Below are 22,129 nucleotides of genomic sequence, written 5' to 3'. Positions count from 1 at the left end.
TTCACACCTTTCTCAGTGCTCCCTAGATGTCTTCACACCCTTCTCAGTGCTCCCTAGATGTCTTCACACCTTCCTCAGTGCTCCCTAGATGTCTCACACCCTTCTCAGTGCTCCCTAGATGTCTTCACACCTTCCTCAGTGCTCCCTAGATGTCTTCACACCTTCCTCAGTGCTCCCTAGATGTCTTCACACCTTCCTCAGTGCTCCCCTGCTCCCCTCTGTGTCTACCAGCTGGAACATGCCCAGCCTGCAACACCTTCGGTGTGGCACTTCATCCCAGGGCTCTGTGTGGTGCTGGTTCTGACCTATGCTTGGAGTTGGTCCATTCGTCAAACTCCTGTTCATCTTGCGGGATCCACGTGAGTTCGTTGGCTTGGATTCTGGTTTATTTTGCTGATGGATGGAGGTTTCTCCTCCATTCTTGCCTTCTTGAAAGACTTTAGCTGGGAGGCAGGGACAGTGGCAGTTTAAACAGAAGTTTATTTAGTAAATCCAATCCAATCAAAGCAAATACTCCTAGGGAGATTGCGGTGGGTGGTCCTGGAGAAGGATGATTAACAGTCCATTGGGTCCTATGTTGTTGGGTTTGGAGAAGTTTCTTATGAATATTTATAAGATGGATAGAATATTCCTTAAATCCTAACCCCTAATCAGTGTGGGCTTTCCATTTTAGGATATTTATTTCCTATGATCCTCTTGAAGAGCTAACAAAGAAGGTCATAATTACACTGCAAATGATATGTTATGATGAACCCACAATCTCTTTAGGTCATGAACCTTTTGCTAGTGCACACGCACCACAGTTGGAAAAGTGCCCTGGTACCATTTTCTGATATAGGAGGAAGACTGTAGCTACAGCTTCAAGCACAGGGGGGACAGTATGACTGTCAGAGATAAAGGATCGAAAACAGAGCTCAGTGTCCTTGGGTCCCTCATGTCTAACTTTTAGGGCTTTTAAAAAGTCCTAAATATCTACCCTCATACTAACCCTAATCTGGAGCTAGCTAGAAAACTAGAATTTAACCAAATATGTTTTGTAGCAAACAGTTTGTGGCTGCATCTGAAGGTGATGGGAAACCCGTGGACCATGGCTAGGTTCTTCTGAAGTGCCTTGCTGTCGTAGATCCTTTTCAGGTGCTTACTGGGACCACACTTCATGTAGCAGCTTATTAAACAGTGACATCTCATATCGTAATGAGTGGCTTTGTAGCAACGAGAGATTCAACAAGATTGGATGCCTCACCGTGATGATTCTTTATATCTGAGAACCTCCCTAATTAGACATCTTTTTTTCCCTGCAAGTCAAAAGATGTAATTTATCTTGCAGTTTATGCATAAATTGGAGCGCTGCTGGGTGCCACTGGCATTGTCGTTAAAACATTATTTGGTAAATTAGATCTGTATTTAGTTCAGTTCTAATGATTGAAATATTATTGTGACAGATAGCAGAGGGAGCTCAGAGGGCTCCCCTGTGTGAATTTTCTTGCTGTCACATCATGCCAAAGTTCTATGTATCTCAAGGACACTCCCAGAAAAGCAGGAGTCCTCCAGTGGGCTCCTAAACCCCACTGTCTATCCCCATGAAAAGCTGTTTCCTTTTTCCATCTCTGCAGTTCTAGTCTTCAAACTTCTTCTAACTCTTCCCTCTGGACTACTCTTTTCCTTCATGACAAAGCTCTCTGAGGAGGCATGGTACCCAGACTTTGACCCTCAGTGGTTCCTTCCAGTTGACATTGGAGTTGCATGGTTGGGTGAGTCTAGTGGGCAGTGACTAAAGCCCCTTATTGCTGGACAACCAGATGTCACTGGGCAGGATCATAGCTGCAGGTCCAGGATAGAAGTCTCTTCAGAGAATGGACTGATCAATTAAGAGAAGAGTATTCGCACTTCTGAGGGAAGCAGATAACCTGGGACAATGTCAACACACAGGAAGACATTTATTCCCAGTGTTCTCTGACCCCATGATGGAGAAAACTGGTCAGGGTATAGGCTCCAAGGCCCAGATATATCAGTTGAAAATTGAAACAGGATTGAATGTACCATTTGCTGGGAATCAATTATTTGTATTATGACCTAAATTTAGACCCATTTTTTTATGCCTCCTTCTGTTGTTTTATTTGGAAAATGGTATCTTAAAATAACTTGCCTTACCATTAAAGAGAAGAATGTAACTTTTTTAATTAGAAGAAATCTAGTTGACAGTTGACTTCTGTTCCTCTGTCTGAGTGTTGAACCAGTATTTATAGGTCATCAGCTAAGACACTTGAGGTAAGAGGCCATAGCAGATGAACGGCAAGACTGTGAGTTAGTGTCTGAGCTGGCCAGTTTTATGTCAACTTGACAAAGCTGGAGTCATCTGAGAAAAGGGAGCCTCAATTGAGAAAATGCTTCCATGAGATCAGGCTATAGGTAAGCCTTTTTAGGTCATCCCTAGCTGGTAGTCCTGGGTTCTATAAAAAAGCAGGCTGATATTTCTCAGTTGAGAATTTTTTGTTTAGCTCTGTACCCCATTTTCAATAGGATTATTTGATTCTCTAGAGTCTAACTTCCTGAGTTCTTTGTATATATTGGATACTAGCCCTCTATCAGATGTAGGATTGGTAAAGATCTTTTTCCAATCTGTTGGTTGTGGTTTTGTTCTTTTGACAGTGTCTTTTACCTTACAGAAGCTTTGCAATTTCATGAGGTTCCATTTGTCGATTCTTGATCTTAGAGCATAAGCCATTGGTGTTCTGTTCAGGAAAATTTCCCCTTTGCCTGTGTGTTCTAAGGTTTTCCCCACTTTCTGTTCTATAAGTTTCAGTGTATCTTGTTTTATGTGGAGGTCTTTGATCCATTTGGACTTGAGCTTTGTGCAAGGAGATAGGAAAGGATCAATTTGCTTTCTTCTGCATGCTGACTGCCAATTGAACCAACACCTTTTGTTGAAGAGGCTTTTTTCCATTGACTGTTTTTAGCTCATTTGTCAAAGATCAAGTGACCATATGTGTGTGGGTTCATTTCTGGGTCTTCGATTCTATTTCATTGATCTACCTGCCTGTCTCTGTACCAGTACCATGCAGTTTTTATCACAATTGATCTGTAATACAGCTTGAGGTCAGGGATGGTGATTCTCCAGAAAGTTTTTTTTGTTGTTGTTTTTTTTTTTTTTTTTTTTTTTTTTTGAGACTAGTTTTTGCTATCCTGTTTTTTTTTTTTTTTGTTGTTGTTGTTGTTGTTGTTGTTCCAAATGAATGTGCAAATTGCTCTTTCTAACTCTATGAAGAATTGGAATATTGATGGGGATTGCATTGAATCTGTAGATTGCCTTAGGCAAGATGACCATTTTTACAATGTTGGTCCTTCCAGTCCATGAACATGGGATATCAAATGGCTGAGAAGCACCTAAAGAAATGCTCAATGTCCCTAGTTATCAGGGAAATGCAAATCAAAACCACCCTGAGATTCCACCTCATACCAGTCAGAATGGCTAAGATCAAAATCTCAGATGACAGCAGATGCTGGCAAGGATGTGGAGAAAGAGGAACACTCCTCCACTCTTGGGATTATAAACTGGTACAACCAGTATGAAAATCAGTTTGGTGGTTCCTCAAAAAATTGGACATAGTGCTACCTGAGGACCCAGCTATTCCACTTCTGGGCATATACCCAAATGAAGCTCCAACATCTAACAAGGACATGTTTATAGCAGCCTTATTTATAATAGCCAGAAGCTGGAAAGGATCCAGATGTCCTTCAACAGAAGAATGGATACAGAAATTGTGGCACATAAACACAATGGAGTTCTACTCAGCTATTAAAGACAATGAATTCATGAAATGCCTAGGCAAATAGATGGAGCTTGAAGCTATTATCCTGAGTAATGTAACCTAGACACAAAAGAACACTCATGGTATGTACTCACTTATAAGCAGATACTCACCCAAAAAGCTTGAATACCCAAGAAAAAAAATCATGCGACTTACAAAGCTCAAAGAGAAGAAATGCCAGAAGGTCGATGCCTCAGTTTTTCTTAGAAGGGAGAACAAAATGCTCAAGGGAGAAAATAAAGGGACAAATAGAGGAGCAGGGATTGGAGAAAAGATCATCCAGAGACTGCCTCACCAGGGGATCCACCCCATATGCAGCTACCAAACCCAAACACTATTGCTGATGCCAAGTAGTGCTTACTGGAAGGAACATGATATGGATGCCTCCTCAGAGGCGTGGCCAGAACAATACTGATACAGAGGAGGATGCTTGCAGCTAACCATCAAACTGAATATGAGGGCACCAATGAAGGAGCTAGAGTAAGGACTGAAGGAGCCAAAAGGATCTGCAACTCCATGGAAAGAACAAAATTATTAACTAACCAAACCCACCACAGCTCCCAGAGATTAAAACAACAACGAATGAGTTTGCACAGAGAGGCCCATGGCCTCAGGTACATATGCAGCATAGAATATCATTCTCTGGAGTGAATAGGAGGAGAGGCCTTTGGTCCAGCAAAGGCTAATTTTTCCAGTGTATGGGGAATGCGAATTTGCTTAGGTGGGAGAGGGTGGTTGGGAGAGGGAGCACCTTCATGGAGGCAATGGGAAGAGGAGGGGAGATGGAATTGGGGGAAGGGGGATAACATCTGAAATGTAAATTCAGAGAATATCTAATTAAGAAAGAAAGCAGGCTGAGCAAGTCATAAGGAGCAATCCAGTAAGCAGTACCCCTCCATGGCCTCAGCATCAGCTCCTGCCTCCAGTTTTCTGTCCTGTTTAGTTTCTGTCTTGACTGCCTCAGTGATGGAGTATTTCCATTATTTATTTTACATATATAATAGGTTACATATTAGCATATACAGAAAGTTCTATATGTCTATGCTTCTACCTTCATTGATTCAGTCAGACACAGGTAGAAAATATTCTAAGGAAAAAAATATTATATTAATCAAGAATTTTTCTTAGTATTGTTCTGTTGATAGAATAGTCAGACTATTTATATAGCACTTACATTGTTTTAAGTCATCTAGAAATGGCACAGAGTATACAGGAAGATACAGATAAGTTCTATGCAATTGGCAAACTCTTCGGTATAGGGGACTTGAACATTTCTGTGTTTTGGTGCCTTGGGCAGGTGGGATGTCTGCCTTAGTTAGGGTTTTATTGCTTTGAACAGACACCATGACCAATGCAAGTTTTATAAAAGACAACATTTAATTGGGTAAGGCTTACAGGTTTAGAGGTTTAGAGGTTTAGTCCAGTCAGTATCAAGGCAGAAACATGGCAGCATCCAGGCAAGCATGGTTCAGGAGGAGCTGAGAGTTCTACATCTTCATCCAAAGGAAGCAAGGGACCAACTGAGCATCCTTGGGCAAGCTAGGAGGAGTGTCTCCATGCCTTACTTCCAACAAGGCCACACCTTCTAATAGTGCCACTTCCTGGGCCAGGCATATGCAAACCATCACAATGTCCTAGAACCAGTCGCCTATGAACACAAGTGAAGGACTCTGCACACATACAGGCATACACATGTACAGGAACATCCCACCTCAATGAATCCTTGTGAAAAATGGTATGATAACTCTTACTGAAAAGATAAGGAAAACGTCTTCCACAGAAGTTGCATTTTATGCTTTTATTAGAGTCAACACTACTATAAAATGTCACAGTGTACTATTTGACAGTTTAGGTTCTTGCAGTGCTTGGGTCAAGATCCCAGCTCTATGGCTGATCAGTTTAGGGTCAAAGGTCAATTACTACCTCTCCATTCTTTAGTTTCTTATTAGTAGCATGAGATAGAACATTATGGGTGATTATAAAAGCTGATTGTCTTAATGTATGCAGGAAGCTCAGACAGACATGGTGTGTGGTTAAATCATCAATCATGTTGACTATTAGTCTCTGGGGTTAAGTTCAATGCTGACCATCTAGTCATAGGAAATATGAACACTGTCACTTTTGAGCTCATTTTCCAACAATGACTGCTAGTTTGTGCCTCTATATGCTTCCTTGTCGGTATGACAAACACCTGACAGAAACAACTTAAAGGGGGAAGGTTTACCTTGGCTCATGGTTTCAGAGGGTTCTATCCATTGTCACTTAAGCAGAATGTGTCATAGTGGCAGAGAGTATGCAAGTATACAGTGGAGAGGAGCTGGTCACTTTGAGGGGGACCCCAAAGCAAAGAAGAAAATAAGAAGGCACCAGGAATAATAGACTCCCTAGAACTCACTTCCAGTGACCTGTTTCCTCCATCAGGAGCTCCCAAAGTGTCCAGAACCTGCAAAAGCAACATGACCAGTTAAGAACCAAGCTTTCAAACTATGAGCCTGGAGAGACCAATTCAGGTTCAAACCATTACAGCAGATGCCTGTGGAACTTAACAGCTTCTCCCTGTGGCCAGTCCTGCAGGGCAGCTCTATGGGAGAAACGAGAGGTTTAGCTCAGCCCTCTCCTTCCAGCCTCTGTGAGGCTTTGAGAGTCACAGTCACGGCCAAGCTGGTCACTGTGCTCCCACACGCACCCACGGAGAGGCCTTTCAGCATTCTGACTTCGTTTTAAATAGAAATAGATTTATACTCCCCACAGTATCCCAGGCCTTATACTTTCAATTAGTATTTGCATAATCATCCAAGTCTATCAGTGGGGATCTGAGATTTGGTCTTAACAGCTGTGTAGTGCTTCTCTTTGAAGTCTGCAAGAAATTCATCATCTCAAATTAATTTTCCTTTCTATACATAAATTATTTTTTCCCTTAACAACAAGATAACCAAAATAAAACTTCATCTGCAATAAACAAGGGGGCAGACCACCTCAGACCTTGAAGTTCTGAGCATTCCACAGAATATCATGGGAGGAGTTATCCATAGAAAGCCCTTCTAGAAGCAAAGTGAGCATGGCCTTATCCAGCCTAGATGGAATGACCTTGGCATGTTTTGGCAAGTTTTGGGCATGAGCTGACATCTGGTCAAACTACCTTGGACTAATATACCAGGAGCCAGCTGTGTGTCTCCTGTCCTGCTGAAATGTGGATGAACCAGACTCAAGGCTTCCAGAGTGTGTAATACAGATCACCGTCCTGACTTACATTCAGATTTCAGTGTGTATTCAGCCAGCTGAGAGACAATAGGAGGCAGCTATCTGTGGGGAGGATGTTTCTTCTTCACAGTTGATAATGAGTCAGGTAAACACTGGCAGTAGCAAGAACCCTGGAGCTCTAAGAGCTGCCTCTGGCTGCAGCGGGAGACTCCCATTCCCTATTGTGTTTCTAGGGTCTTGAGCCACAGTTTTGCTTTTGTTTTACCAGCATCTTTTGATGCCTCCTTGGATTTGGGGCCATGAATTCCATCCATGCCCCTAGAAGTTCATTTCTGTTAACCGTTTGACTCCAGCTTTGGAGCCTTTGCTTGGTCTTTGAGTATTGCAGGAATGTGTTCTGCCACCCCCCCCCCCATCCTCACCACTTTCCTTGAGCAGTTGTTAGGAGAGTGAACACAAGATACTTTTCTGCTGGGTAGCAGCAGCACTGTGTAAGATGTGGTTTGGCAGAGATCCTGCAGTCCTTTGTAGTGAGAAGCTATATTAATCCCACTTGATTGTTAAAAAGCATCTCTAATGGAATTTCAATTGCACTGCATTCCGTGGATAAACCTGCCTAACTCTGTTTAAAAAGCCCAAGATGAAAACATATTTCACTGACAGGGAACTGAGCTTTAGTTTTCTGTTGTAGATGTAAACCACCCTGAAATGTTGTAACGTTGAACATCCCCCTTTTTATTATGTTCATGGTTTAATGATGGAGGAATTTAGGAAGGCCATAGCAGAGCCATTTTACATGGCATCAACTCCCACAGATAACTGGGTTATGTGGACAGGGGGTCATATGTTTGGGGTCATGGTTCTGACTACTAGTCAACTTTCTTGGTTCTCCACGGTGTGTCTCCTATGTTCAAGAAGATTCATGTTATGGACTGGATCTTAAATGTCCCTCAGAAACACAGGTTTTGAAGGTTTGGTTCTCTAGTGTGTCAGAGTTCAAAAGGTGGAGCATTGGAATGTGATTGAGTCATGCAGGATTTGGCCTCCCTTTATGGAATAATAGCTTAATAGGCTACAGGGAAGTGACAGAGGCCACTTGGAGAAGGGTACACTTGGTCCTTTAGTCTCCTCTCTCCTTCCTGACTGCATGACTCGAGCAAGTCTTCCTTACCCAGTGCCTAGGAAAGGATGGAGCCAAGTAACCTTGGACTCAAACCACAAGTTTGTTTAATAAAAATACATTAGGCTCGGGCACTTTGTTACCATGGCTGAAAGGTGACAGAGACACAGTTGTTCCTCTCATGCATCATAGCAAGAAGGAGTCTACAAAGATGGAAGCCACTCCCCGACCAGCTTTTTCTCTCTGCACGGCCTTCCCATATGGCTGTTTGAGCTCTCTGCAGAGTGTGGCCATTTCCTGGAGACATAGTTGCTATGGAACACGTATTTGGGGGGGGGGTAGCTTGGGCCAAAGCTGCATGGGTTCTCATGACTCGACTTTTTGTTTGAGTGTCCCCTCTAGCACCTTCTCTTGTTCAAGCAAGCCACAAAGGCTGACACATGTGCATGGGGAAGAAACTAGACCTTCCTGCTCCACAGAAAGAGAAGCCACCTCTAATGTTCTACAAAGGGTTCCTTTTTAAATTCCAGCTTTAAAGTGTTTTAATACCCTCAGATGAGATTCAACATGTCTTACTTTAATATTTAATATTTTGTTCAAATGTTTCACATAATAGCAGAGGCCATTTCATCCTAGCCCTTAAGATCTTCAAACTGGAAAGACACAATCCTTAGGAGTGACGTGTGTGTGTGTGTGTGTGTGTGTGTGTGTGTGTGTGTGTGTGTGTGTGTGAAAAGAAACTGCTACAAACGAACAAATGGCTATCTTAGAAATGTGGCTGCCGCAAATTGGGGTAAAGCACTCTTGTCTGCAGGGAGCTTGGCTCATCTCCAGTCCTGCAAGAGACAGTCACCTGGTTTCTAGCAAACGTCTGGAGCTGCTTATAAGTAATGGTCACCATAAATGTATGACAACCGCACAAATGTTTTCTGGGTGGCTGTGTTCCAAAAAAGCTGTTGCAATGTACCGGAAACTGCTCAGGGCAAGCAACGGAAGCTTCCTTGGTCTCAGTATTCTGGAGGTTGAAGCCTGGGGTGATGGTGTTGGCACGGCTGCTTCCGTTACCAGGACCCAGGTACAAGCCTTGGTGGTTTGAGGGTAAATTTCTTCTCTGGTCTATAGGTACATCACTCTGGTATCTATCTTTCTGGTGGCATGGTATCCCCCCATGTGCATGTCTCTCTGCTCAGTTCCCTTCTTTGGATAAGGACACAGTTGGATTGGGTTGGAACCCTGTGTCCTTGTACAGCTCCATCTTTATAGATACTGACTTGCGGTGGTCTAAATAAGGCCACAGTTTGAGATCTTGGTGGTTGGCATGCCAATCTAAAGATAGGGTTTAACTTGCAACATGGGATTACCCTTCGAAAAGTAATCATTTTAATTTCTCCACGGGAAAATAAGAGAAAGCAGGTAAAGCCACAGGAATAATTTAATGCTGAAACAATTATAAATCAAGACAGAGAGGTATTGTACTGATGAAATGTCATTGCATTGTAATATTAATGCATCTAATTTTCCATTTGCCCCTCAGGACCAGGTTCCCCAGATAGACGTGCATATGACTTACAAGGAAGTGCCTCTCTGTGCTATGTCTCCAGGTCAGGCCACCCTTATCATGGGCCCAGTTGACAGTCAGCCTTTCCTTCTTCTTGGACTAACTTCTAAGCCTTCTCACTGGCTCTTCGCAGACCCATCTTTTCTGGTCTCAGAGCTCAGGGGTTGAATGTGTATGGAGGAGGCTTAAGAGAGACTGTGTGGGTAATGGTTATTTAATTTAGATTATGAGTCATCTGTTTTCTGATTTATGCTCCAACTTATTCATATCTTCTAAAATTCCTATCATGATTTATTTGATTCGTAAAAATATTGTAATTGTACATGTCTGTATGACAGTATCATTGCAAGAACATGTGCCATGTGTAATGCCATATAGGGTAACTGATAGTATATCTTTATATCTCCTTAAGCATTTATATCTTAGTGTTGGGAGCATTCAACATTATTTCTGCTACCTATCTTAAGTACATAATTGTTAATCATTGAAGTTTGCCTACTGTTCTTGAAAACAGGAGTCACATATCCTGTTCCAGGCCACTTCCGTGCCATCGTTCAACCTATGTCTGTGTATCCCATCACCACCGTCTCTAGCCCCAGGAACCACAGCTCCACTCTGCTTCAGCAAGATGACCTCTTGTCACAGCTTTAGAGGTTGCTTTCATTTCTTCCAAAGGCAGGTTGGGATTGCTCCCCTGGCCTCTTTCCCAGTTTCCCAACATGGCACGAGCAACCACTTACTGATGTCACCCTCGGTCCCAGTGGGTCTCATCAGGGTCGCACTGCTTTGTAGGAGATAGTTGTCTGAAGCAATACCATTGGCCTGGTCTCAGAACCTAGCAGTGAACTGTGGTTGTGCAGCATTTTAGAAATAACGTGTTTGAAAGCTCCTAGAAAAAGTGGGGGAGGGCAGCACGCTGAGCTCCCCAAAGAAGGTGCCTGAGCACTGCATTATTGCTTTGTTCTTGTTCTTGGCAATATTGCTTCTTACCAATATTATTTACTGACTGGCTTGTTTGTTGGTTTGTTTAGACAAGGTTTTCTGTAATCCAGGGCAGCCTCGGGCTCTTTACGTACATAGTGCTGAACCTCCGACTCTCTCACTTCCATCTCCCAAGAGCTGGGATTAAGGGTGTCTGCTACCACACCCATCATGATACTGCCAAATACTTACCCCAGCACCACAGCCTAAAAGAGGACTGAGAACCACCAGTCGGTTGCCAGGAAATACAAGAAAGCAACAACAAACCCCCAAACTCTGACTGTAGACTTTAACCAAAGGAGAGTCCATTCTTTCTTACTTAAAGACGTCCAGCGGTCTTCCATTAGCAGGTACCCATGTGTAAACAGCATAAAGGCATATGTGCTGGGTAGGGAACCTTAGGTTTTACATTTGACATCCATCACTCACATGTAAAGTTACGCCCCTCTGCATTGTACTCACCATTTCAGAATGGAGTGCTTTGAATTTTTGCTCCTTTTGGAATTTCCTGAGCTAGCTCCTCTCCCCCTCCCCTTCCCTTTCCCTTCCTTCCCTCCCCCTCCCTCTCTCCCTTCTTCCCTCCTTCCTCTTCTCGACAGGGTCCACATTATAATCCACGCTGTCATGGGCTTTACCAGACTATCTTTGCCTCTCCTGCCTCAGCCTCCCAGAGCAGGGGTTACAGACATGAGCCACACACCAGGCCTTGGAATTTCCTGTTTCTATTCGTGTCTGTTCTTCTTGGGGGCAAGAGGGGGAGTCTAGCAGCTCCCCCAAGACCTGTGTGGGCCTGGCACTGACACACATTTCACTAAGGTGTGCTTTCTTTTGGCTACTAGTGTTTTATTTCGGCAAAGTGTCAGCTATCATCATGTTGTGCGAACTGTTGACATGTGTGCTTTAGTGCCACTGAGCTAGTTGTCCCCACCTGGGCCTTGCAGAGGTGGCGACTGACAGCTCAGTGAGAATACGGTTGTGTTTGGGGGGCAATGCCGCATTTCTTTTCTTAGACACCCTGCTATCCATTTCTGCTGCTCAGGTGAATTAATGCTGCGGGAGTGACACTGGGCAGTATCTGTAGCATGTAGTTTCTACCACCCCGCTTTAAGCTCTGGGCAGACGACACTACCAGCCTCTTCCCTGGTTTCCTTGGATCCTTTTATCCATGGATAAAAGACACGTGTTCACATCGTTCATTTTTAACCTGCCTTATGGCTCAGCAGCTGGGCTCTTCTAAGCCTCCTGTGGCTAGCATGCCCTTCCCTCTGGTACTTCCTGAACACCATAAATCTGCCCTTAACTTACTTGTAGTGAAACCTGAATTTTTAGTCTATATGGCACCATCCCCCCCCCCCCCAACAACCCCTGCTACTGCTACCACCCCTGAGATCCCTGGACTACCAGGAACTATGAGGAACTATGGCACCATGAGAAAAATAACACTTGCATAGATGCTAAGCTTGTCTTCTTGGTATGTTAGCATCAGGCTGTCACTGGTGAGCGTGGCGTGCCAGCATTAATGCCGTACATTCATGTTCAGATGCTGTCTGGGAATCCTCTAGCTGCCTAGACTCTTCGTAGGGTAATAAGATGCCCAGCCTGCAATGCTGGGTCTTCCTGCATGCTCAGAGGGCCTGCTGTTCAGAAGGCAGATGCCAGCTAGTGCTCGGCATGCCCCTGATGCAAATTGAGAAGCGACCCATCTTCAGTGTGGCTGAAAATCACACTCTAACATGTTTTTTTTCTTCCTGTATCAAGCAGGCAAACATTACATTAAGCCCATTCATTTGGACTGAAACTCATCTCCTGTGTGAATTAATTTGATGCAGGGATGGAATCAGGGCAGAGACAGCTTCCCTGGCATGTTGTAGGTGTTGTGAAAGTACAGTACTGGTGCTCAGCCCGGGAATCTGAGCAGCCAGTATCCACTCATTTGTAAAAGCAGCTTACCGGAAGGTAGAGTGAGGCTGTGGGAGATGTTTATGCTTTCTGATTGCTGTTTGGACTTCTAAAATAAACCTCATCTTCTAGGGCAGTTTCACATGTATGGAAAACTAGGGTGGCTGTCTAAAGCATGCGGTGTGTTTTTTCCACTGCTCACATCTTGGATTTGGGCAGTACATTTATGAAAGTTAATGAGCCAGGGCTAATGCAGCATTATTAATTCAAGCCCACAGTTAACTCGGAGTTCTTTAGTGTACACCCAGATCTCATCTAAGATGCAGTGAGTTAGGGGTCGAATCTAGTATGACCCTCTCCCTTTCCCATGCCCTTCCCTTCCTCTTCATCTCCCTTCCCTTTCCCTCCCTTCCCTCCTGTCTTCCTCTCCCTCCTCCTCTCTTCCCTCCTGTCTCCCTCTCCCTCCTCTTCCCTTCCCTTCTGTCTTCCTCTCCCTCCTTCTCCCTTCCCTTTACCTCTCCCCCTTTCGTCTGTTCTGTCTTCCTCTCTCTTCCTCTCCCTCCACTCCCTCCCCTTCTCTCCCTCTCCCTTTCCCTTTTTCCTCCCCATCCTTATCCCTTTCCCTTCTCCCTACCCCCCTCCTTCCCTCTCCCTCTCCTTCTCCCCATCCCTCTCATCCCCTCGTCCCCCTCCACTTGCCCTCCATTCCCCCTCCTTAGCTTGATGTTTGTCTCCTGTATTTGATGGCATTTGGGAAAAGGCCACCCTTGTCCCATCATTTCCTGGGCTCACAGTGTCCTGCTGTGTATTAAGGTGTTGAGGTTGATCTTGGTCACATGGTGGCTGGAATGGTACTCGGATTTCTCTAGGAAAGGCCAACCTTCCTTCTCCTCCTACCGGTGTTCTTTTACCTAATGTTTACTCAACATCAGGCTGTTGAATTTATCTCCATCCAGCTTCCGTGTTGTTAATACAGTTCCAGCATTGCTAGGCTCTTGACTCTTGCTATGTGCATGCGAGAGGAGTCTGGGTTCTGGATTCCTTTTGTTGGAGAAGACTATTGGGAAACCTGGGTGCTGGCCCACTAGTATATTTTGAGTTCTTCATTTTTAGGTCTCCTCAGCTGACCAAATTAATATATATATATATGTTCTTATCAATACTACATAATTATGTCTACAAACGTTCCCATCAGTAGCCATCTGTATCTATATGAACCTAAACATGAGCTTAGAGTGATGGATTCTGTGACCGTCTGGGCCACATGATCATCCTAGGCCCCTTCTCCCATTCTCACTTTAACAGTGAGATAGCCCTTGATGTTTGCTACTCATTTGCCCCTTGTTTAATTCAGCACACGTGTGGGGAATGCTGGCCGTTAGCTGTCCCTCTTTGAGAGACAGCTTTAGCAAGCAGAGCAGGCTGCTGGTGTACAACTTTACCTGCCCTCAGTTGTACAGACTGCTCATCTTTAAGAGTTGGCAGCACAGTAGACACTCAGAGGCTGGGCAGCCACTGTGGTTGACAGCATGTGTGGAGAGACGGGAGGGAAAGAGAAGAATGGTTTGATCACTATGAAGAGAAACCTGGCCCTGCGGGTGTGGGTTCAGGAGAGCTGCTGGGCTGACCAGCTCAGCTCCCACCCATGGCCAGATCCAGGGCTTTGAGTTAGTCCACCCCAACATCCTCCCAATCTATGAACTGCTGGAGCGCATGAAGGGGCCGGTCCTACAGACCTGAAGCTTAGGTATCTCCATAACTCAGGGTAACAGCAGAATATCCTAGAGGAATCCAAGTGAGGATTCAGTGTAGATGGGGCAGCAGAAGCTCGAGACCTCGAACAAGACCAATGACTCATTGCTGTGAGCATTTGCAAGCAAAGGTGTGTGCACGGAAGGGTGTGGTGCATGACAACAGTGACATACTGCAGCTTCCATGGTGAAATTTTTGTTGGTTTTTAAATTTTATTTTGAAGAGGAGGTTGCAAGAGTGGAAGGCAGATATGAAAGGATCGGGAGATGCGTGGGATTGGGGTACACAATTTGAAATTCAGAAAGAATCAATAAACACACACACACACACACACACACGAATTGCTGGTGCGAGTATACCCCCTACTCCCATGAGACCATTTTTTCTATTTCTAACATAGTTCTCTTCCTCTCTCGTGCTCATCACTCCATTCTAGGATCCCCTGTCTCCTTAAATGTTCTAAATCTTTGAACAGTGTTTGGATTCGTTTGTTCTTCGTGCTGTATGGAGCACTGGCTCAAACGCGTGCCTGTTGCCATGAGTTCACTGTCACGGTGTTGTAAAGTGGCTTCCCTGCTCACTTCAGCTATCCAGCCCTCCCCACTGCTGTGAAGTCCTGGCAAGCACTGGCTTCACTTGGCGCAGTCACTATGGCCGTGGTTTTGATTTTCTACGCCCAGCCGTATCACTGGAACTGGATGACTGGAGCTGAGGTAAACAGATCAGGTGTGAGGTGACATAAAAGGTCCGTATGGGCCAGGGGTAGGCTGTGTTGGCTGGGCTCTAACTGTGGCACCAGAGGCTCATCTTGTTCCCCTTGGTTTTGGGAGTTTTTGTTTGGTTGTTTTGGTTTTGTTTTTGTTGTTCCTCCTCTTTGGTCGTTGGATTTCCCCCAGCCATCTGTGCATCTCTCTCATCTGTCACTCATGTGACTGTCCTGGCACTCATGTGACTGTCCTGGAGCTCTGCTGGTGTGGGAAGCCAGGAGGGTGGGGTGATTTAATCTGATAACAGACTTTTGTGGGTCCTGTACCTGGGCCATGGTCATTGCAAATGCTTCTTGGCTCTTTTCTCGTGGGGAAAGACCCTTTCTCTAGATGGGACAATGTGTGTCTGCATTCTGCAAAGTAGACTAATACGGGGGCTTCTGTCCACAGTTTGCCAAGACCAGACTTCCCCATGCACAGCCCACAGGTGACCTTCCTGAGCTCTTAGGAGAACATGAAGGTATTCTTAGAGATGAAATGTCCTGAAGTGTCCTGGAGGTTCCTAAGCACTGGCACTCAGCACCATTTCACTCTTGGGCTAGCCTAGGCTCAGCCCCTAGCATTTGGCAACCAATCTTTTAAGGGCTCCAGAATCTTCTCCAGCTAAGCAGACACTGGACTCTGCCTTGACAGGACTCAGATCTCAAAAATGTTTGTTCTGGAGTCCACTTCTCTAGAGAATGGAAACAAGGCCACCCATCTTCAGTGTACTCTTTTGTGCTGACCTGTAGGAACAGTGACTGGATGTCACCATTTGCCTTTGTACATAGGAATTATTACTCCATATGAATCTCTCACATGGCTTGTATGTCTGGAATTGGGGCATCTTTACCTCTTAGTCTAGGAGTGTCAGTGACCTCTGCTTCAGCTGAAGGCAGCCATAAGCTTCAGTGGTTGGAGAATAAAGGCTTCTGAACAGCCAAAGATTCCATGTTTGATTCGACCTGAATTCACTTGTATTCCTGCAAAGGAACTGGGGCTCTCCTAAGCTGTTTAGACAGAAAGACTAGGGTTAATAGCTGAGCACAGTGGAACATGGCCAAGGCAGGAGGATTGTAAATTGGAGGATGGCATGAGCCAGATAGAAAGGCCATTTCTCAAAGCAACAACTAAACAAAACCCTACCGTTGGGCTCCCTGTTCTAGAACTGGCTACTGCTTTATAATTCTGTCTGGCTCCCAGGTTCTCTCTCCACTGAGTCTAGTTTGAAAACGCAAGAGGTTCTGGAGCCTATAAAGACTCCCAATTCCCATTCATCTGAAATTAAATGACAGCCTGCCACAAACTGTCTTCTGGTGCCTGTGGCAATGCCCCTGGCAGCACCGAGGTGTTTCTGGAACCTTCCCTGGGAGCTCCGATTCAGTGTCAGTGGGCGGCACAGATGTCAAAATAAGATGGCCTTGCTTTTTATACCTCTGTTTTGAATAGAATTGTTATTTTTAAACAGCATACAGTAAAAAAAAATGGAGGTTTTTATATGGGCCTTTAAGCAAAACTGGCTCAGTTTTGCAGAAAAAAGGGCTGGAGCTATCTGCTGCCTGAGGAGGACATCTGGATGCAGAAACTGGTCCTTACCTGTCCTCTGCCAGTTTGTCTGTTGCACTAAGCCTGAAGCTGTGCCAGTACAATCAACCCTTTATTCATACTGCTAAGAACTGGCCATCAATGTGTATGGTAATCTGTTGAAACAACTGTAAAAACTAATACCTTGAGTCAGGACACTTCTGTGGTGTCCCCATGGGAACTAAGATTACATGGACATCCAGTTGTGAAGTATCTAAGCTGCAAAGCTGTGAATAACACCAGAGTTTGACGGTTACCTGTACCTGAACTGTCCCTGTACAGAAGTCACACTGTGACACCTTGGGAGAACGCAGCATGTGGCCTTAGCTCATTTATTTGACCATCACCTCATACCTTTCTGCAGGCTTCTTTGAGACCACTAAAGCAGCGAGCTGTCACATGGGTTGGCCACACAACCATTGTACAAGCTTTCCGGGTTAATACATAAATATTATTGTCACGAACACAGTCACACAATCAGGATTTTCTATGGTATATCTAATGCACTTGAGCATTTAAACAAGCCAGCAGTTATGGTAATTTTAATGGGAGATTCCTGTTCCACTTTGCATAAGTGATGAATTTAAATTTGATTGAGTCTTTGAATGCAAATCCTTAGAGAATAAAGATAGAATTCTTTAATGCTTTGTGGTCCGGCTCTGAGTATTTTGATTCAAGTATTTTATTTTATTTTTGCATTATTCCATTTACCCGGGTATTTGAAAAAGAACATGGTTTTGCCTTTGGCTTTGTAATTACCATAATCTGATTAGTATCCTTTTTAATGGACCAATAGGCAGAATTTGCCTGAAATTTCTGAGGTCTAGCAGAGTTGACATCTGTGCTCCTACGTGTTTCATTTTATTGATGGTAGTAATGGTTTAGGGCTTCAGACACTACTCAGAGTAACTCCATTTTATCTAGTATTTGAAAGTGGCAATAACCGAAGGTATGTGGGGCCATACACTGAGTTCTATTTTACCACTGCAGTTTAATTATCAAACGCCGAATTCCTTACTTTCCCTCTAACAATTCCTTTGAATGGTTCCTTTCACTTTTGATTGATACAACACTTTTGCTACTTGGCAAAATTATATTTGGACCAAAAGTGTCTTCATAATACGATCATACTGCATATGGCTTCCGGAATGTCATCAATTTGGGTTGTAACTTGAGAGGACTTTGGGTTGCCAGTACGTAAGAGGTTCTGGCAGATAGGCTGTTTCACTGAGCATAGCGTAATCTAGGCCTTCACCTCTCACCTTTAAAAAGACTTAAGTGCGGACAGCCTTGGATGTGAGCAGAAGAAGAGAACAGTGTGCCCGGGTGGCCTCCTGCCTGCTGTGAGCAGCACTCACGCCTGGCTGTTCACCATCAGTGCCCACTGCTGCTCCCCTATGAGTGAAGCCAGCCTGAGACATCAGATTATTTCACTTCTAGGTACCAAAGAAAGTGGATCCTTCTCAAAATGGTCTGCCATGATCGTCCTGTGAATATAATTAATGGCTTTTATTGTTCAATGTGCCATGTGTTCAGGTTTCTCTTTGTCTCTCTCTTCCTTTTGCTTTTGGCTGTCTCTCTTAGTTTTTTTTTTTTTTAATTTTTAACCCCTCCTTTCTGTTTTTTCTTGCTGCTGGAGACCACATGCCCATCTATGATCCTTTAGAATGTTAGAAAAATGTAAGTTTATATTGCTTTTTTTTTGGAACTTTAAACAAAATTTTATTACACAAAGGTTGTAACATAATTTGATACCTCTCTCTTTTGTACACAGTTATTCCCACCCTCCACAGACAGGCTGCTTCTGAATATCTCATGTGGTGATAGAGCTACAGTCCTGATGCTGACAGAACAGTAGAGATGCTCCCCCAGTGACTGAAGTTGAAAGCAGGACACTGGTTATGGCTCTTGCACCCAGCATCAGGAATGTACAAATGTCTTCATTCAAAAATACAAAATAAATTATCGGTAGGCATGGACAATGACAGCAGTAAACCATTATGTATTATCAGAGGAAACCAGTAATTGATGGTTACAGTGATCAGCCAGCCTTCTTCTCTTCAGTCATTTTCTTCAGGTGACTTCTCTGAAGTTATCGGTGAAGAACCTGCCTTGAGCTTCCTGTCACAGTTCATTGATAAGGGCAAAGCACTATTCTAGGAGTTAGAACATGCCACTTCCCATAGCCCCTCCAATTCCTCCCACTGCACCCATTCCAGGGTCCTTCTGTTCTTTAGGAATTTGTCACTACAGCTTTGGGTGTAGTTGGCAAGGAGGCCACCCCAGCAGCATCAAGTAAAATAGTTCTTATGACCTTTGGATCAATGATTCCTCTTTCCACCATGTTCATAAAGTCTCCAAGCATGGCGTCATAACCAACTTCTGAGGAACTCTGCAGGATTTTTTCAACTATCAAAGATCCTTCAACACCTGCGTTCTTAGCAATCGTCATTGCAGGAATTTTAAGTGCTTTTTTAATAATTTCTATACCTACCTTCTGATCTTCATTAGCAGACTTTAATGAATCCAAGGCTGGGATGCACAGCTCCTCCTAGAACAATGTCCCTTCAACAGCTGCTCTTGTGGCATTGGGAGCATCTGTAACTGTCTGTCTTCTCATTCACTTCAGCATCGCTTGTCCCTCCAACCTTCAACATAGCTACTCCATCTGAAAGTTTAGCAAGTTGCTCATTCAGCTTTTCCTTTTCATGTTCACTAGTTTTGATGTCTAGCTGCTCAGTAATCTCTTGAATATGTTTTTCAACGTGAGCTTTGTCACCTTTTCCTCTCAGAAGCATGGCATTATCTTTGGTGACAATGACCTCTTCAACTTTTCCTAAGTCATGAGCTTGAACATCTTCAAGATTTAGATTCAACTCCTCTTCTCCAAACACCGCAGCACTGGTAGCAATAGCCACATCTTTAGGCTGGTTCTTTCTATTGTCCCCAAACCCTGGAGCTTTGACTGCCACAACCTGAAGACCAACTTTTAGCCCGTTCAAAACCAGTGTGCTTAGAGCTTCTCCGTCAACATCTTCAGCGATTATGACTAAGGGCTTCCGATGAGCATTGGCAATTCAAGAGTAGGTACAATGGACTGAACACTAGAAATTTTCTTTTCACTCAATAAAACATAGGCATCTTGGAATTCACACTTTTGACCTTTTGATGTGTTAATAAAATATGGGAAATATATCCTCTATCAAACTTCATGCCTTCAATAATTTCTAGCTCATCATTCAGGGTTTTTCCATCCTCCACTGTCATGATGCCCTTTCTTCCAACCTTTTTCATTGCCTCAGAAATAATGCTCCCAATGTCTTTGTCTCCATTTGCAGAAATTGTAGCCACCTGAGCAATTTCTTCAGGGGTCGTCACAGGTTTAGATTGTTTCTTAAGCTCAGCAATTACAGCATCAACAGCCAACATCACACCTTTCCAGATTTCCACTAGATTAGCTCCTTTGCTGATCTTCTCAAAGCCTTCCTTGGCAATAAACCATGCCAGAACAGTGGCAGTGGTGGTGCCATCCCCAGCCTCTTTGTGTTATTGGCAACATCCTGAACAAGTTTAGCTCCCATATTTTTGTATTTATCCTTTAAATCAGTTGACTTTGCTACAGTGATCCCATCTTTTGTTTCTTTGGGGCTTCCCCAGCTCTGTTCAATAATCACTGTTCTTCCCTTTGGCCCCATTGTAACAGCTATAGTATCAGCTAACAGGTCTACACCTTGAAGCATTAAGGCTTGAGCATCCGCACCAAATTTCACATCTTTACCATAGGCCCGAATGAGATGAGGAGCCAGTGCCCAGGACACTGGTTTCATCTGGCGAAGGACTGTGGGTAGTTGAAGCATTTCTGCGAGCGGTGGCGGGAGAGCACGAGGCGAGGCAGGCCATCTGCGGTGAGTGAGGGAGGTTTATATTGCTTAACAGTGGAGGCACATTCAGAAAATGGGATGTCAATTGATTTCATCATTGACCAGATACTATGAACTCATTTGCACAAACAGGATACTATAGGTAAGTGGCCTCTTGGTATACTCAGGAAACAGGGCAGACTTGAGATGCGGGAGGCTAGTGTAGGCAGTGGTCAGCTGATGTTTAGTAGGAAGGAGTACCCTTCAAAATAATGATGAAAAACTCTAGCGTACATACCAGAGGCTCAGCTCAGTTGGTAGCATGCTAACATAGGCTGCACAATGTCCTGGGTTTGATCTTCACAACCACATAACCCGTAAGTGTTGGAACTTGTCTATGACCAGTGCTCAGAAAGGTAAGGGCAGGAAGATGAGAAGGTAAAGAACGGTCAAAACATCCTCATGTGGTTCGTGACTACAACTAAGTACTTAGCTTTAAAGTCACCTAAGGCCACTTTCCAGTTAAGCACTAGCCCAGTAGAAGGCTCATTTTTTTCTGTTTGTTGTTGCTATTGCTTTTGCTTTTAAGAATTTTCATTTTCCTTTTTTTTCAATTAGTTTGCTCTCACGGCTTTATAAAACATCTACTATTACAAGGGTAAACGTGTGTAATTCGGCATTTCTTGAGAATCCTAATTGTCAGCCCTGTTCTCCGTAACCTGTTTCTTTACCGTCCGTCGGAATCCCAGTTCCCCATAGGTACTGCTCTCCTCTGTGGTTTCCTTAGTTTTGCTGAGTGCTTTGTATCAAACCTCAGCCATGTTCTGGTTTTGTTTATAACTTAGGAGTAAACAGGACACTGTCCGTATAGTGCACATATGCATGTGGTCCCTATGTGCAGCTGTGATCTCAGTTCTGTAACATGCATACAGGCCATGCTACATCCTGGGGGTACAGGAGATGGATCTGTAGACGTGTTCAAGCCCTCAACAGTTGCATTGGAGCCACCAGTGGGTCAGGCAGATGTTAATTACTCCTCTCTTCCTGTGTTTTTGATTTTCCCACAGTGGCTTTTACATAGAGCACATAAGAGTTTTTATTTCGTAAGGCTAAATGTATCGTGTTTTTTCTTGTGGGATAAACCGGTTATATGGTCTATTTCTCAACCTCCAAGCTATAGAGGGTTCTCTCTCTCTCCCCCCCCCCCCCCCCCCGTTCTTTACTTATCCTCCCGTTTGCATTTCTGTTCAGTCTGGAAATCATCCTGATGTGACTGGCAAGAAGCAGATGTGTTGTGTCTCTTGTCTGCACAGCTCACGGTTACACCTTGCAGTTATTAGCACTGCCCTTTTCTCTGTGGCTTAAAGTGACACCTCCTCATTTACCAGATTGTTGTAGATGGATGTGTCTGGTTCAGGAGATTCCAGTTCTGTTGGGTTTCTTGATCATTTCACAGATCAGTATCACCCAGTTTCATCCCAACAGTCCCTTTCTAGGATACCATAATATCTCCAGGGATAGCCTTCCTTCTTATTCCTTATTGATTTTGCTTAGTTGTCCTTCCAGATGAGGCATATAATCAATTTCCCTGCCCTCTAGAAAACAATGGTGGTAATTTT

The 22,129-nt window shown here is 44.1% G+C and overlaps 1 protein-coding gene and 1 pseudogene across 2 annotated transcripts in view; one reads left to right on the top strand and one right to left on the bottom strand.

The window, feature by feature from the left end:
* Positions 1-22,129, top strand: part of ENTREP2 (endosomal transmembrane epsin interactor 2) — a gene marked incomplete at both ends in the record, with an annotated part of 385,859 nt that overhangs the window by 214,371 nt on the left and 149,359 nt on the right. The window lies entirely within an intron of this gene.
* LOC308418788 (60 kDa heat shock protein, mitochondrial-like) lies at positions 18,814-20,507 on the bottom strand (annotated as a pseudogene). The gene has a single exon. The product of its transcript is annotated as a 60 kDa heat shock protein, mitochondrial-like (transcript).

This window comes from Micromys minutus (genome assembly GCF_963924665.1).
Source record: "Micromys minutus genome assembly, chromosome: 3".
Lineage (NCBI taxonomy): Eukaryota > Metazoa > Chordata > Mammalia > Rodentia > Muridae > Micromys > Micromys minutus.
This window is presented reverse-complemented; position numbering and strand designations above follow the sequence as displayed.